This window comes from Crocuta crocuta, unplaced genomic scaffold (genome assembly GCF_008692635.1).
Source record: "Crocuta crocuta isolate KB4526 unplaced genomic scaffold, BGI_CrCroc_1.0 scaffold647, whole genome shotgun sequence".
Classification (NCBI taxonomy): domain Eukaryota; kingdom Metazoa; phylum Chordata; class Mammalia; order Carnivora; family Hyaenidae; genus Crocuta; species Crocuta crocuta.
Window position 1 is genome coordinate 724,827 of NW_027531286.1, and position 13,645 is coordinate 738,471.

Here is a 13,645-nt window from a genome sequence, read left to right on the forward strand (position 1 = left end):
GTTCCAGACTTGGTAAAACACACAAGCACTCCTTAGGTATTTTAGAAATACGTGGGAGGGGAACTTGGTAAAAGACTTCCTGCAGATCAAGTGTGAAAAGACCTTGAGTAATTGTTATTTAGGGACTAAAGTGACAGGTTGTCCCTGAAGACAGGCGAGGTCAGAGCTATCTCAGGCTCGAAGGTCAAATACATTAAAGGTCGGCCTCATATGGCATCCACGTTCATCCTACTTCTTCCACGGTTCGCAGGGAGAAATGAGCTCTTAATCTCATTAAAGATCCCTTGTATGTGAGGAGTTGTTTAACTAGCTGCTTTCAAGAGTCTTTGATTATGATGTGCCCAGGTGAGGCTCTCTTTTGAGTTTTCCTATTTGGAGTTCACGGAGCTTCTTCGGAATACAAATTATTGTTTTTCATCCAGTCTGGGAAGTTTTTGGCCATTATTTCTTCAAATATTCATTCTGCTCCTTTCTCTCCAGCCTCTCCTGCTAGAACTCCCATTATGTACATGTTGTTTAAAAGAAAGCCTCAGGGGCACCTGGCTACTGGCTTAGTGGGTAGAACACGGGACTCTTGATCTTCAGGTTGTGAGTTCAAGCCCCATGTAGGGCCTGGAGCTTACTTTAAAAAGAAAGAAAGCAGTACTCAAGTGGCTCCATTGGTCAAGCATCTGAATTCAGCTCAAGTCATGATCTCACAGTTCATGAGTTCAAGCTCCACATTGGGCTCTGTGCTGACAGTGTAGAGCCTGCTTAAGATTCTCTCTTCCTCTACCCCTCTGCCACTTGCACTCCCTCAATCTCTATTTCAAAATGAAAAATATATACGTTAAAGAAAAGGAGGGGCGCCTGAGTGGCTCAGTCGATTAAGCCTCTGACCGGTTCAAGTCATGCTCTCAGTTCATGAGTTCAACCCCCACGTCAGGCTCTGTGCTGACAGCTCAGAACCCGGAGCCTGCTTTGGATCTGTGTCTCCTGCTCTCTCTGACGCTGCCCCGCTCCTTCTCGGTCTCTCAAAAATAAAATAAGCATTAGAAAAAAAAAATTTTTTTTAATAAAAGCTAAAAGAAAGCCACAGGCTCAAAGTGGAGTCATTTGACCCTAGGACAGTGAACCAAGACTTTAATTTTTCAGTTTCAACCTCTCTAGGAGTGGAATCTTAAACCAATCAATCTGGAATTTTCTGGTAAGCATCAATCTGTCACATGGACCTTTCTAAATCCAGAAGAAAATAAGGTAATCCATCTAATAAGACCCCCTGCTCTCCCCCTAAGGGAAGGTGACCTTGTCTGGAGTAACTTTCTTTTCTTTTGCTAATAACACCTTGCCTCACACTCCTTCCTGTAAATATGTTCCTTTCTATTTGGTAAGGCACTGTTCTCATACTTGAGATCTTCAGACATATATAAACACAGTTGATTTAAAATCTAGGGGCACCTGGGTGGCTCAGTCAGTTAAGCGTCCAACTCTGGCTCAGGTCATGATCTTGTGGTTGGTGGGTTCAAGCCCCACATCAGGTTCTGTGCAGACAGCTCGGAGCCTGGAGCCTGCTTCAGATTCTGTGTCTCCCTCTCTCTCTGCCCCTCCCCCACTCATCCTCGGTCTCTCTCTGTCTCAAAAATAAATAAACTATAAAAAAAAAATTTATTCTTTATAAAAGTGTAACATTTGCGCTTTCTTGGGGACAGTTTTTTTTTTAATGTTTACTTATTTTTGAAAGACCAAGAGACAGCACGAGCAAGGGGAAGGGCAGAGAGAGACAGAGGATCCGAAGCAGGCTCTGCACAGTCAGTGCAGAACCCAACGTGGGGCTTGAACTCATGAACTGCAAGATCATGACCTGAGCTGAAGCCTGATGCGTAACCGACCGAGCCACCCTGGTGCCCCTTTTAGGAACAGTTTCTATCGACAGCTTTTCCTGTGTATGCACCACTCTTTCTTGTTTGTTTGCGTGACTCCTAGTTTCTGCTGAAAACAAGTTTCAGCCATTTCTCTTGAATAAATGTTCCTTCGATTGCTGCAAGCCTTTATTTCCAGAGTTCTAAAAAAGACGATTTTTTTTAAATAAAAATTTTTTAATGCTTTATTTATTTCTGAGAGAGAGAGAGATACAGCATGAGCAGGGGAGGGTCAGAGAGAGAGAGGAAGATACAGAATCTGAAGCAGGCTCCAGGCTCTGAGCTGTCAGCACAGAGCCTGATGCAGGGCTCGAACCCACGAGCCGTGAGTTCATGACCTGAGCTGACGTCAGACACCTAACCGACTGAGCCACCCAGGCGTCCCTGAAAAAGATGATTTTGATAATTTTTACCAGTTTTTTCATTTCTTTATGGAGGACCATCTTTTAAGAAAAGTCTTTCTTCCACTATTCCCCAGGATTCTGTATCTTGTATGGCATTTAGAAAGAGGCTATCAGGCATGCCTGGGTGACTCAGTCAGTTAAGTGTCCAACTCTTGATTTCGGCTCAGGTCATGATCTCATGGTTCATGGGTTCAAGCCCCATGTCACGCTCTGTGCTGCCAGCAGGAGCCTACTTGGGACTCTCTCTCTGCCCTCTCTCAAAATAAACAAACATTTTAAAAAAGAAGGAAGGAAGGAAGGAGGGGAGAAAGAGAGGTTTTCATCCCCTCTAAACAATTTTGTGGAGAACAGAGGAACTCTCATACTTAAATACCCTGTCCCTCATTTTGAGCCCTAAATAGTATTATAAATTGTGCCCTTCTCTATTTTTTTAAAGCTGACTAAAATTAGAAGACACAGCAAAACAAAAAATTATAAACATGTAATTTTGTAATCCCAGCATCCAGGAAAAAAATACTGGCAGAGCATTGCAAAATAACCAAGAAGAAGATGTTACATGTTCTGTTTTATAATATACCTTCCTCAAGAAAAAGCATCATGGCTCTTGTTCTGGAATAATAAATTGACAGCAACAGTTGATTAGGATACACGGGCTATTTTTAAAGCTGCACTCTATGACAGTGAACAGGCGGCATGTGAGGCAATACTTTCTTGACGCACATTTTGGTGGTTTCCCATTTTATTTCTTTTTTAAGATTTTATTTTTGTGGCGCCTGGGTAGCTCAGACAGTTAAGCGCCAACTTTGGCTCGGGTCATGATCTCACTGTTCTCCCATGTGTGGGCTCAAACCTGGAGCTCAGAGCCTGGAGCCTGCTTCGGATTCTGTGTCTTTTTCTCTCTCTGCCCCTTCTCCGCTCACACGCTGTCTCTCTCTCTCTCTCTCAAAAATAAATAAACATTAAAAAAAAAACATTTTATTTTTAAGGAAGCTCTACAACCCAACATGGGACTCAAACTCACAACGCCAAGACCAAGAGTCACAAGCTCTACAGACTGAGCCAGCCAGACGCCTCAGTTTCCCATTGTCTGCTATAAAATTGCTATAAAATTCTGCTAAAAGAAAAAGTTTAGATCGTATACTTGCTCTGTCACACTTTAGGTTATATTTCCGGAACTGACATTGCTGTTCCTGATGCCTCATTTATTTTTTTATTTAAGTTTTAGGTGTTATCTTCTCTAGATCCCCTGCCATTTAATAATGCCCTGCCCTGTGATGGAACACATTTTCCCGTCTCCGAATGAAGATTCTGTCACTCAGTGATGTCACTGCCACCACTAATAGACTCTCATATGCTGTATTATCACACAGTGCTGCTTCACCACCTGAAGGGGGAACTCAGAGCCAAAGGTAGAGACTATATTTCAAGCTGTAGAGCAGGAATCTAAGACAGTCCTCCATTCAGATTTGCTTTGCTTGGAACCCCAGAGACCTTCACTCTTACCCATATGGGGCGGCATCAGCATCAGCCATCACAGGAGGGGAGGCTGCATTAATAATTTTCACCCAGGTGCCACCTGCCACCCACAAGTTTCCTGAGGCCACACCCAGTGACTGGGATGGGAATGCAAGTCCACAGTGACATATGATCTAACACGGAATCTGTAAGAATTTGACGGTGGGGCACCTGTGTGGCTCAGCTGGTTATGCATCCAACTTTGGTTTCGGCTCAAATCACGATCTCACAGTTCATGAGTTCAAGCCCTGTATCAGGCTCTCTGCTGTGAGTGCAGAGCCCACTTTGGATATTCTATCCCCCCCCCCACTCCCTCATTCTCTCTCTCCTCCTTTTCCTTTCTCTCTCCCTTTCAAAAATAAACATTTAAAAAATTTTGTTTAAAAAAGAGAATTTGATGGTAATGGCCCCTCCAAAGACACTGGTAGCTCTTCACTGAAAGGTGCAGGAGAAGCAAGAGTCCTCACCATTTCCAGGAAGGTGAGCTCAAGGAAAAGGAAAAGGCAGGCGTGAGTTCTTAGAGCCAGAATCTCTTGGTAACCAAGCCTAACCAGAAGCCACCAGTACTCTCAAATACCAGACTTCTCTTCTCCTCATTTGAGCTGATGTAGGAAGCAGTGGGGGAAAGTGGGGTGGGAAATGCCAGACCTAGACTCAAAAGACGATCACTACAGGATCAGTGGCCCCATTTTACAGCCACTTGATCAGACAAAGCCTTGGAAGATACACAGGTTCTCAATTCCACCTGTCTTGTACTTTAATCCCACCTATTTTGTGCCCATAGTGCGTGAGAAATGAAGCCTTAAATAGGTTAATTGAATCTAGTGGTCCAGTCACATGTTATGGCAGCCTGGGCGAAAGAGTACACGGGTCCCCCGAGAAGATTAGGCAATATGATGCTTCAATCTGAGGCCATCCCCAAATATTTGGAGGCAAAACAGCAATGAATCCAGGCTCTGCCTAGCAGTTGGGACTCAAAGGTAAAGATCTAGTTTCACCCTGGCCAGGAATCTCTTGAATTCTAAAGAAATGGCATCTGGTTGAGAACAAAACTCCTGAAGTTGCTTAGGAAAGTAATTTACTGTAGTTTAAAATCATAGCATTGTTTCTTGCCTTCAATTCCAGGAAGATAAAGCATTAAGAATAAACATGCCTAAGAAAATAAAAAGCTATAGTTATCATTTTGTGTTAAGAAATCTGTGTCTATCTGTTCTTTTATATACTTTAATTCAAGGGAATTTAATCTGTTCAGAATAACAAGTCAGTCTCAAGATTCCAATTATAATATGCAACTGAGTAACTGGTTCAGACATGATTTTAAGTAGAAATTTTATTAAGTTTAAAATCGGGGGGCACCTGGATGGCTTAGTCGGTTAAGTGCCCAACTTCAGCACAGATCATGATCTCGTGACTCATGGGTTCGAGCCACACGTCAGGCCCTGTGCTGACAGCTCAGAGCCTGGAGCCTGCTTCAGATTCTGTCTCCCTCTCTCTCTGCCCCTCCCCCAATCATGTTCTGTCTCTCTCTTTCTCTCTCCCAAATATTTAACAAATAAATAAATTAAATTAAATCAGTATGCCAGATGATGAAGAAGCTCAAAGATGCTCAACAGGATTCGTAACCAAGGAAATTCACAATGAAGCCATAAGACACCAACACAGCTTCTAGAATGGCTAAAGTTCAACAGACCGACCATATCCAATGTCGGTGAGGATGTGGAGAGACTGGAACTCTCACCCGCTGCTGTTGGAAAAGTCAGATGGCGTGGCCACTTTGGAAGAAGGTTGGGTACTTGGAGTCAAACATACACCTGCCCAATGATCTAGACACTCACTCCTATACACATGCCCAAGACAAAAAGAAACCAATGCCTACAAGCCTTCATTCATAGCAGCTTTACTTAGAACCACCAAACCCAGAAACAACTGAAATGCCTGAAGACAGGTGAATGGAAAACAAACGATGGGGTAGCCACATAACAGACTACTCTGAAACAAAAGGGAAAATACCGATGGATATGACAACATGGACAAATCACAAAATAATTACGCTGAGTAAAAGAAGCCAGAGAAAGAAGGATACATGCTATAGGACTCCGCTCGTGTAAAATTTCCATAAATGCAAACTAGTCTATAGTAACAGAAAGCAGTTCAGTGATTACTGGGGATGGAGAAGCAGGGCTGTCGGGGGAGGAATTACCAAGGGCCATGCGGACACTTTAGGAGCTGATACGTTCACGGTCTTAACTGTTACCTTACGGTTACACAAGTGAATACACACGGAGAAACGTACACATCATACACTGAATATGCGCGATTTATTATGTTAAAAATACCTCGATAAAGTGAAGAGAATAGCTTCAAAATGGTAAAACATAAAACAGTATCAGGATATTTAAGACAAGTTAGCAGTCAGTTTAATTTATTAGATTTACAGGAATTATTAAAGCATGTTTGCTAAGCAGAAGAACTGGAAGTATTAAACAATTAAAGTTGAATGTAATTTATAAATTCAATTTACAATTTTCAAATGAGTTAAGGTTGCAAATGGAATCAAGTATTAATCAAAAGGTCTCTTCAAACTGTTAAAATTTTCTAGAATCATAAATAGAACAGAAAGATCTGTAGGCTACACTTAAAAGCTAAATTGAAAAGACTAGGGACGCCTGGGTGGCTCAGTTGGTTAACAGTCTGACTTCAACTCAGACCATGATCCCTCATGGTTCATGAGTTCGAGCCCCACATCAGGCTCTGTGCTGACAGCTCAGAGCCTGGAGCCCACTTAGGACTCTGTGTCTCCCTCTCTCTCTGCCCCTCCTCCACTCGTGCTCTTTCTGTCTCTCAAAAATAAACATTAAAAAATAATTTTTTTAAGTTAAAAGGAAAAGAAAAGACTAGCCCTTGGGATGCCTGGCTTGCTGGAGTCATGGGCTTAAGCCCCACACTGGGTATACAGATTAAATATGTAAACATTAAAAAATAAATAATTTTTAAAATAACAAAAGACTAGCTCTCAAAGGAAGAAGTTGTCTTGAGTTTGTAACTTTGACAAGTTAAAAATCAATTTTTTTTTCAACCAAAGTAACTTCCAAACAATCTTTACATCACACAAAAGCTCAGGGGGAGGGGAGGGCTGTGGCATCAGAAACCACACCCAGGCATTCCTGTCACCTGAACTCACCAAGTCACTCAGTCTCTCTGGACTTCAGTTTCCTCATCCATAAGAGAGGAATCCAGAATAAACATTTATTATTAATGATTTCATATTAATAAATTTCATACTGACAAACAGCCCTCGGAGAAGCACCGAGTGATGTGCAAATACAACAGATTAGCAGCATGATGCCACTCCGGGAGTCACTGCGCCTTTCCTAGACACCGGCTGGCTAGTGACAGGCATGGGAAAGGTGACACACATATCCTCAGAGACCAACATGACTCAGCACAGCTGGATCACGGAATTTTCCCTACGGCCTCAGCCAGGGACGGAAGTCTGTTGGGAGGGGACCGGCCACATGTGGAGCGTGGCCCCACTGCACGCACAGCTGGTGGAAATGTACTTGGAGCAGTCTTGGATATGCGACCCACCCCTTCTCTGACCTGCAGGCAAATCAGGATGAGGAGCTAAGGGACACAGCAATTAGGGGGTGCTGGGGTGACCTCAGTTACACCTCTGGCATACTGCTTTAAAAAAACAAAACAAAACTTCATCCCTCTCCCTCCAGGATTACCAAGGAAACAGCAGAGGAGGAGAGCAGGGTAGCAACCTTGTATGGCAGCCTTTGTCCCGATAACTAAGCAAAACTCTGGGGAAATCAGGACTTACAGATGAAGTGCCAGACAGGCTTTAACAAATTAGATGACCCAGTACGAGGCAGCTCTTCTGGGCAATCATGTTCCCTTGCTACTGATGGACTTGGGGAAAGATACACAATAAAAGAAGATACTCTTTAAAAAGCAGGGTAAGGTCAGAATCTTGGATTCTGCTGATCAGCCTTCTCCGGGCCCCAATTTCTCAGCTCCCCAAGACAGGTGGTTTGGGGCCTTCGCCCAGCTCTCCCACTTCTCCTCACAGGGATGCAGGGAAGAGCAAGACCATTCAACGCTAACAACCAAGGAAGAGGAAGATGAGCGCAAGCAGAGAGAACAGGGCAGTGGAAACTCTGTGGAGGGCAGAGTCAAAGTCCAGAGCCCTTTCCACTCCGTACCCATCTGCCTTTACTCCACCAGCCATTCATGTGATGAGAAGTTGTTGTTTCTTAAGTACGCTCCATGCCCAACATGGCGCCTGAATTCAAGACCTTGAGATCAAGAGTCGCATGCTCTACGGACTGAGCCAGACGGGTACCCCCATCTCCAGCCGCTTTTCAAAGCAAACACAATGCTAGAGTGGAAATGGCCACATCTGGTCCAAGACTTAAGACAAGAGAGGAGTGTGGGAACATCTCAGAAAGCAGAACAACTCCTGGGTCATGAAGCGTCATCTGAGAAAAGTCCCTAAACAGTGGGTGGAAACCCAAGAAAAATCCCGATGCAAAGGAATCTGCACTCTGACCACAGACCGTGAGCTCCGAGGAAAGTGGTCCCTGAGCCACAAAGTCCCCAGGGCACCGGGCTATGAAATGAGAGCTACCGGCCTGCCCGTGGATACGGGACAGAGCAGTGTTATCAGTGTCCGAAATGCAGGGAGAATGCGGGACACAGAGCGAGCATCGCGCCTGGCTGGGACGTTCATGCGGTCCTGCAGCGGGAGACAGGACTGGATCATTAGGTGGACCCCGCCCCGAGGGCCTTGGCTTTAGGCCGAGGAGAGGCAGGCAGATCAGCACCCCAGCGGAAAGCTGGGGGGAGGGGGAAGCAGGCGGTTATACAGGACAGAGCTGCCTGAGCACTATGTGAAAGGTCTACCATTCACCCCTCCGCCTCCTCATCACTGCGGCTCCCAAAGGCTGGGTGTCACTGTCTGGAAACCCACGTCAAACATTTTGATGGCTGGCTGACAGGGCCACCTCCCGTGCCCGGCTCCACACTTCCATGAGCCCCCACTGCCCAGCTCCCTGGGGTACCATTGACTTAAGGGGTCTTCTCAGAGGCTGCACAGCCCTAGACATGCTTCTGGTGGTCCTGAGCCGCCTGGCCACCTTCCCCTTGACCAGCTTCCCTAGCCACACCTTCCAGAAGTAAGGCCTCCTGCTGAGGTGGCCGGCTACCAACTGGGGCCCCCGGGGAGCCAGATGTCACTTTCCCTTGTTCCCCGAGAGAGATCAAGAACAGGCGAGGACTTGCTTATATTTTCCAAAACTTAGAGCTTGGCCTTTTTTATTTATTGAACTTGATGAGCGACACGCCGGGACTACTAAAATCTACGACGTGCTGCGGCTCACATCCCACAGGCCTGGACTCAGGCACAGACTTACCTTCAGTGTCCTGTCAGCTCTCAGAGGCAGCTGCTATCTAAAGTAAAGGAAAAAAGAAGTGTTATTCTCCCTTCTCCAGGCACCCCCAGAGACCCTAGGGGTGGCAAGAACAGAGTCAGAACCCAGGGAACTGTTGCTTTGCTCCCATTCCAGGCGGCCGGCCGGGGGTGGAGGGGAACCAGACAGTACAGGGCTCACAGCACCCTGGCTCCCGTCCAACTGTCTGGGCTCCACCTTGGCTGCTCGGCCACCCATTCCCGTAACCACTCAAAGCCTGTTTCCTCATCTGTGAAATGGGAATAATACCACCACCAAGCTCCTGGGGTTCCCAATGAGGTGGCACGCACAAAAGCACTGGCACCAAGCCTGGTACAAAGGACGCTCTCAGACGTGAGCCAACGGGCTTAGTAAGAGGTGTTTAAGTAAAACCCTTTTCTGGCACCCGCTACACAAGAACAAGAAGTTCTATTAACTTTTGCTGCATCTGACACGCTTCCTCTTTCCGCCCACCTCCATCCAGCCACAGGCCCAGTTTCTCTGCAGAGCTGTCTCGAATCCTCCAGGAGCTACCTCCCCTTTGGAGTCTCTGAGCCTGGTTCCTATCTCACTAAGCAACTTGACACTAATTAAGAACCGACCTGAGAGCTGATAGGTCTGCAATTTCCTGCAGAGATAACACAGCCACACAGGAGAGCACCACGCCCCTAGTTTAGGCCAGGGAAGCCCATCGCTTTCAGAGTTTACAGGCCACCTGCTTTTGAAAGGCCACACCTGTCAGCTCTAGCCACTGGCCAGTAAAGAGCAAATTGGAGACACGGGCCAGCAACCCATCAAATGGGCGGAATCCATGTTCTAAGGAGCTCAGTGGCCCCGATAGATTGTGTCAAGGCTAAAAATGAATTTCGGGGCATTCAAATCAATAAAATATTTATCAAACACATACGTTATATGAGGCAGCCTGCCAGAAGGCATGGGATCTGTTCCCAAAAGGCCAAAAATTGGTCGAGGACTAGCTAACAGAGGATGAAAGCGGGGGAACACACGAGAGGGAGCCAAGCAGGGACTCGGAGCCCGGCAGCCTGGGCGGACCCGCACATGAGGACCTAACTGTCCCTCCGCCGTGCGGTCGTGGTGATGAGCAAATGCCGTAACGCGTGTGTGGGGCTGGCAGGACCCCTGCTGCCCTGCAGGAAGAGCTCAGTAAGGGTCGGCTTTTAGGATGAATAACAACAAATCATTTATCATTATTATTATTATTATTAAAAGAGACAGCCCACATCCAACGGAATAGATTTGGAATATATTTGGGAAAATCCAGGGAAGCCTGAGTCTTGAGGAATTTCATTTTGCCAGGACACGGTAAGAGGAAAAAGCCTGCAGCAAACGTCACCGAGGAACCAGGGTGGAGACAGGACCCGAGGGCACAAGTCCGGGACCACAGCGAGCGGTCTCGGGTGAGGGCTGAGGCAGGAGAGGGTACCTTTGGTGTCAACGGAAAAAGAAGCCCAGCAGACGGGATCACATCTTTGTATTCAGTAGGCGAGAGGAAATGGTCACTGCCCTCTACCATGTCCTACCCCTCTGGCGGTTTGGCAGTGTGCCCACGACTGAGACCACAGGCAGCTGTGGGGCAAAGACACCGAGGGATGGTCAGCCGGGCCCAGGTGAGGTCTCAGAGCACGCAGGCCAAGTGGCCCACTTCTGTAAAGGATGTCCCTGGTGAGAATCCAGCCGCCAAGCGGGCACTCTCTCGGCTTAAAAGGAGTAGGGGCTCTTGGGGCACCTGGGGGGCTCAGTGGGTTAAGCAGCCAACTTCGGCTCAGGTCATGATTTCACGGTTCGTGGGTTCGAGCCCTGCGTCGGGGACTGTGCTGACAGCTCAGAGCCTGGAGCCTGCTTCAGGTTCTGTCTCCCTCTCTCTTTGCCCCTCCCCCAACTCGTGCTCTGTCTCTGTCAAAAATAAACATTAAAAACATAATTAAAAAAAAAAAAGGACCCAGAAGAGGGTCAGATGCTGTTAGGAGGCAGCCAAAAAGAAGGCCCACGTTAATCCTCGAAGAAAACGCGGACTTGGTGAGGCATCCAGCTTACGCGGGAGAGTGCGCACCACAGATCTGCTGGATCTGGGGCCCGCCCGGGGCCTTCCTCCCAGATTCACTGCCGTATGACAATCATCCTTGCGGCTCCCAAACGGGACTCCTTTCCTGGTTCCCCAACCTCCACCCTTCCTTCCTCCCTGGTTTCCAACTTGAGCCATTTCCAGTAATTCACCTGAAATGTGTCAACAGGTACAGGGCAGAAGGACACAGAGACCTGCAACTTGCAATGACCCTGATCTGAGGTCCACGCTGCTATGGTCCCTGGGCCTCTGTGAGCAGTGTTGGGAGGACTGGCACCTAGCACAGCCCCCGGGTTACTGGGGTGCCAGCAGCCAGACAAGGAAAAAGCTAGGCGCAGGACCAAAAAAAAGGGGGGGGGAGGGGCAAGCAGCCTGTATCGCTACATCAGAGGCAGCCAGAGTGCAAGAGGCCATGGCCACCTGGGCTAACCTCCCTGAAGGATGATCCCGGGAGCGAGAACCGGCAGAGAGGGTCCATCAAGCTGGAGCAGGCGCCGGGAGAAAGAACTAGAAATAAGGCACAGAGGGGACTTTGGGACCAACCGTGGAAACTTTGGCCAACCTAATTCAATTAGACAAACAGGTATTGAGCAACTATACTAAGCAAAGCCCCTTCCAACAGGGCAGGGCAGCCAACGAGAAACACAGGCCGCTTACTCACAAGCTGCTCCCTGGAACACAGATGCAACCGGGAGCTGGGCCCTCGGGGCCCAACCCAGCACCTTTGCAACCCAGTCTCGCTTCTGACTTCGCTGCACGGTAGCAAATGCCCTGGCCTCGCCTCCTTACAGCTCTTGGGGAGGCCTCTTCAAAGTGGCCAGATTTCTACTCAGCTGGCAAGTGGTTTTTCCCCCACATTCCTCAGCCTTTCTCTTGCAGGTCCTAGTCGCTGAAAACTCACCTCTCCTCCGGAATAAAACCTGGACGGCACAAATCCAATCACTGCCTTTTCACTGCCAATCACTGAAGGAGGCTCATGACTCACCTGCTCCCATAAAGCCTTCCCCAGTCCAGCGCCAGTCCAGTCCCGGTCTAGCCCATTTCTCCTCTCCCTGGCCTTAGTGTGTGGTTTGCCCTGATTTGCGGCCTTTACTGAACTTCCCCTTAGCACGTCCCCGTCCCCGTAGAGGCCATACCTCAGCCACACAGGGCTCTCTGCAATATCTGTTGCAATGCTGACTCGCTGCTTAAGAAACAAGATTCTGTTTTTTTCTTTCCCCGGTTTGCCAGCAGTCCTGGGTCAAGGATTAACCTCACCTCCCAAGCCTTCCCTCAACGCCCATTCGAAGGCTCCCAACATGGGAGCTGTGCAAAAGAACGCGATGGAGAGTTCGAGAGTTAGGATGAAGAAAGGGCAAACAGAAAAGCTGTCCCTGAGAGTAACTACAAATGTTGGGGACATCCACCCCCACCCTAAGTGTCTGCAGGGCAGGGGGGGTGGCAGGGCAGCTGGCAGCAGGGAAGGCAAAGACCTCTTGGCAAAGACTCTAGAGGCTCTCATTGTGATGGGGCAAATACCGGTACCTCCTGGAGCCTCGATTTTCTCAGCTGCAAAATGGGGACAATGAACCCCGGCCTCCTTTCTACGCAAAATGAACAATCCGATTTTTAAGACTTTCAAACCTGGGAACCAAGGGACTTGGCCCAACCCGCGCGCTTGCCAGATGAGGAAAGAGTTCGCGGGAGGTGAAACAACTTTCTCAAAAGCACATAAAGCAAGTCCCGCTGGTTAAGAACCTGTATGGCAGGTCCTCAAAGCCAGGGCTCCGAATTCCGTGCCCAGGAGGGCACTTCCCGGACCGCCCCCCGCGGGCCAGCCTACTTTGTAAACTGCAGAAAGCTGTGGAATAACGGGTTGAGGCCAGCCCCACCTCCTCATTGAGCAGCCTCGGGCGAATCACCGCTTCTCATCCGGAACTCAGTGGAACCGAGAATGCCCGACAGGGTGATCAGGAGAACCCCTAAGGGAGGCGGCGTGCAGGCACCTGGGACACGGAGGCCCTCCCGTCTGGCAAGCCCCGGCTTTCTTCCGAACTGAATAACTTCCAGGATGCTGGGGAGAGCCTGGCCTCCGAATTCTGACGGACTTGGGCTCGAACCCTCGGGGACCTCGCGGGAGGCGTTCGGGGACTGCGTGCGTCAGTTTCTACATCTGCAAAATGGGCCCGAGGACAGGAACGAGGCCGCCAGGGACGCGGGGCGGAGGAGGCCTGGCTGCGCCCGCGCGGACGAAACCTGGAGAGGAGGCGGGACGGGGTCCGGGAGTAGAGTCCCGGGAGCGAGCGCGCGGGC

At 48.4% G+C, this 13,645-nt stretch overlaps 1 protein-coding gene and 1 pseudogene across 3 annotated transcripts in view; both read right to left on the minus strand.

Moving 5' to 3' along the window:
- The window catches only part of PC (pyruvate carboxylase), a 99,215-nt gene that overhangs the window by 85,266 nt on the left and 304 nt on the right, over positions 1 to 13,645 (minus strand). For 2 of the 3 annotated variants that reach the window (XM_077771434.1, XM_077771436.1), the window contains exon 2: positions 9,235 to 9,271. The gene's annotated coding sequence lies outside the window, so the exon portion shown is untranslated. Of the gene's footprint in view, positions 1 to 9,234; positions 9,272 to 13,224; positions 13,324 to 13,645 lie in introns of those variants that run through there. The other variant, XM_077771437.1, reaches the window with a different exon arrangement.
- Positions 13,500 to 13,645, minus strand: part of LOC144237736 (small ribosomal subunit protein eS25-like) — an 11,106-nt pseudogene continuing 10,960 nt past the window's right edge.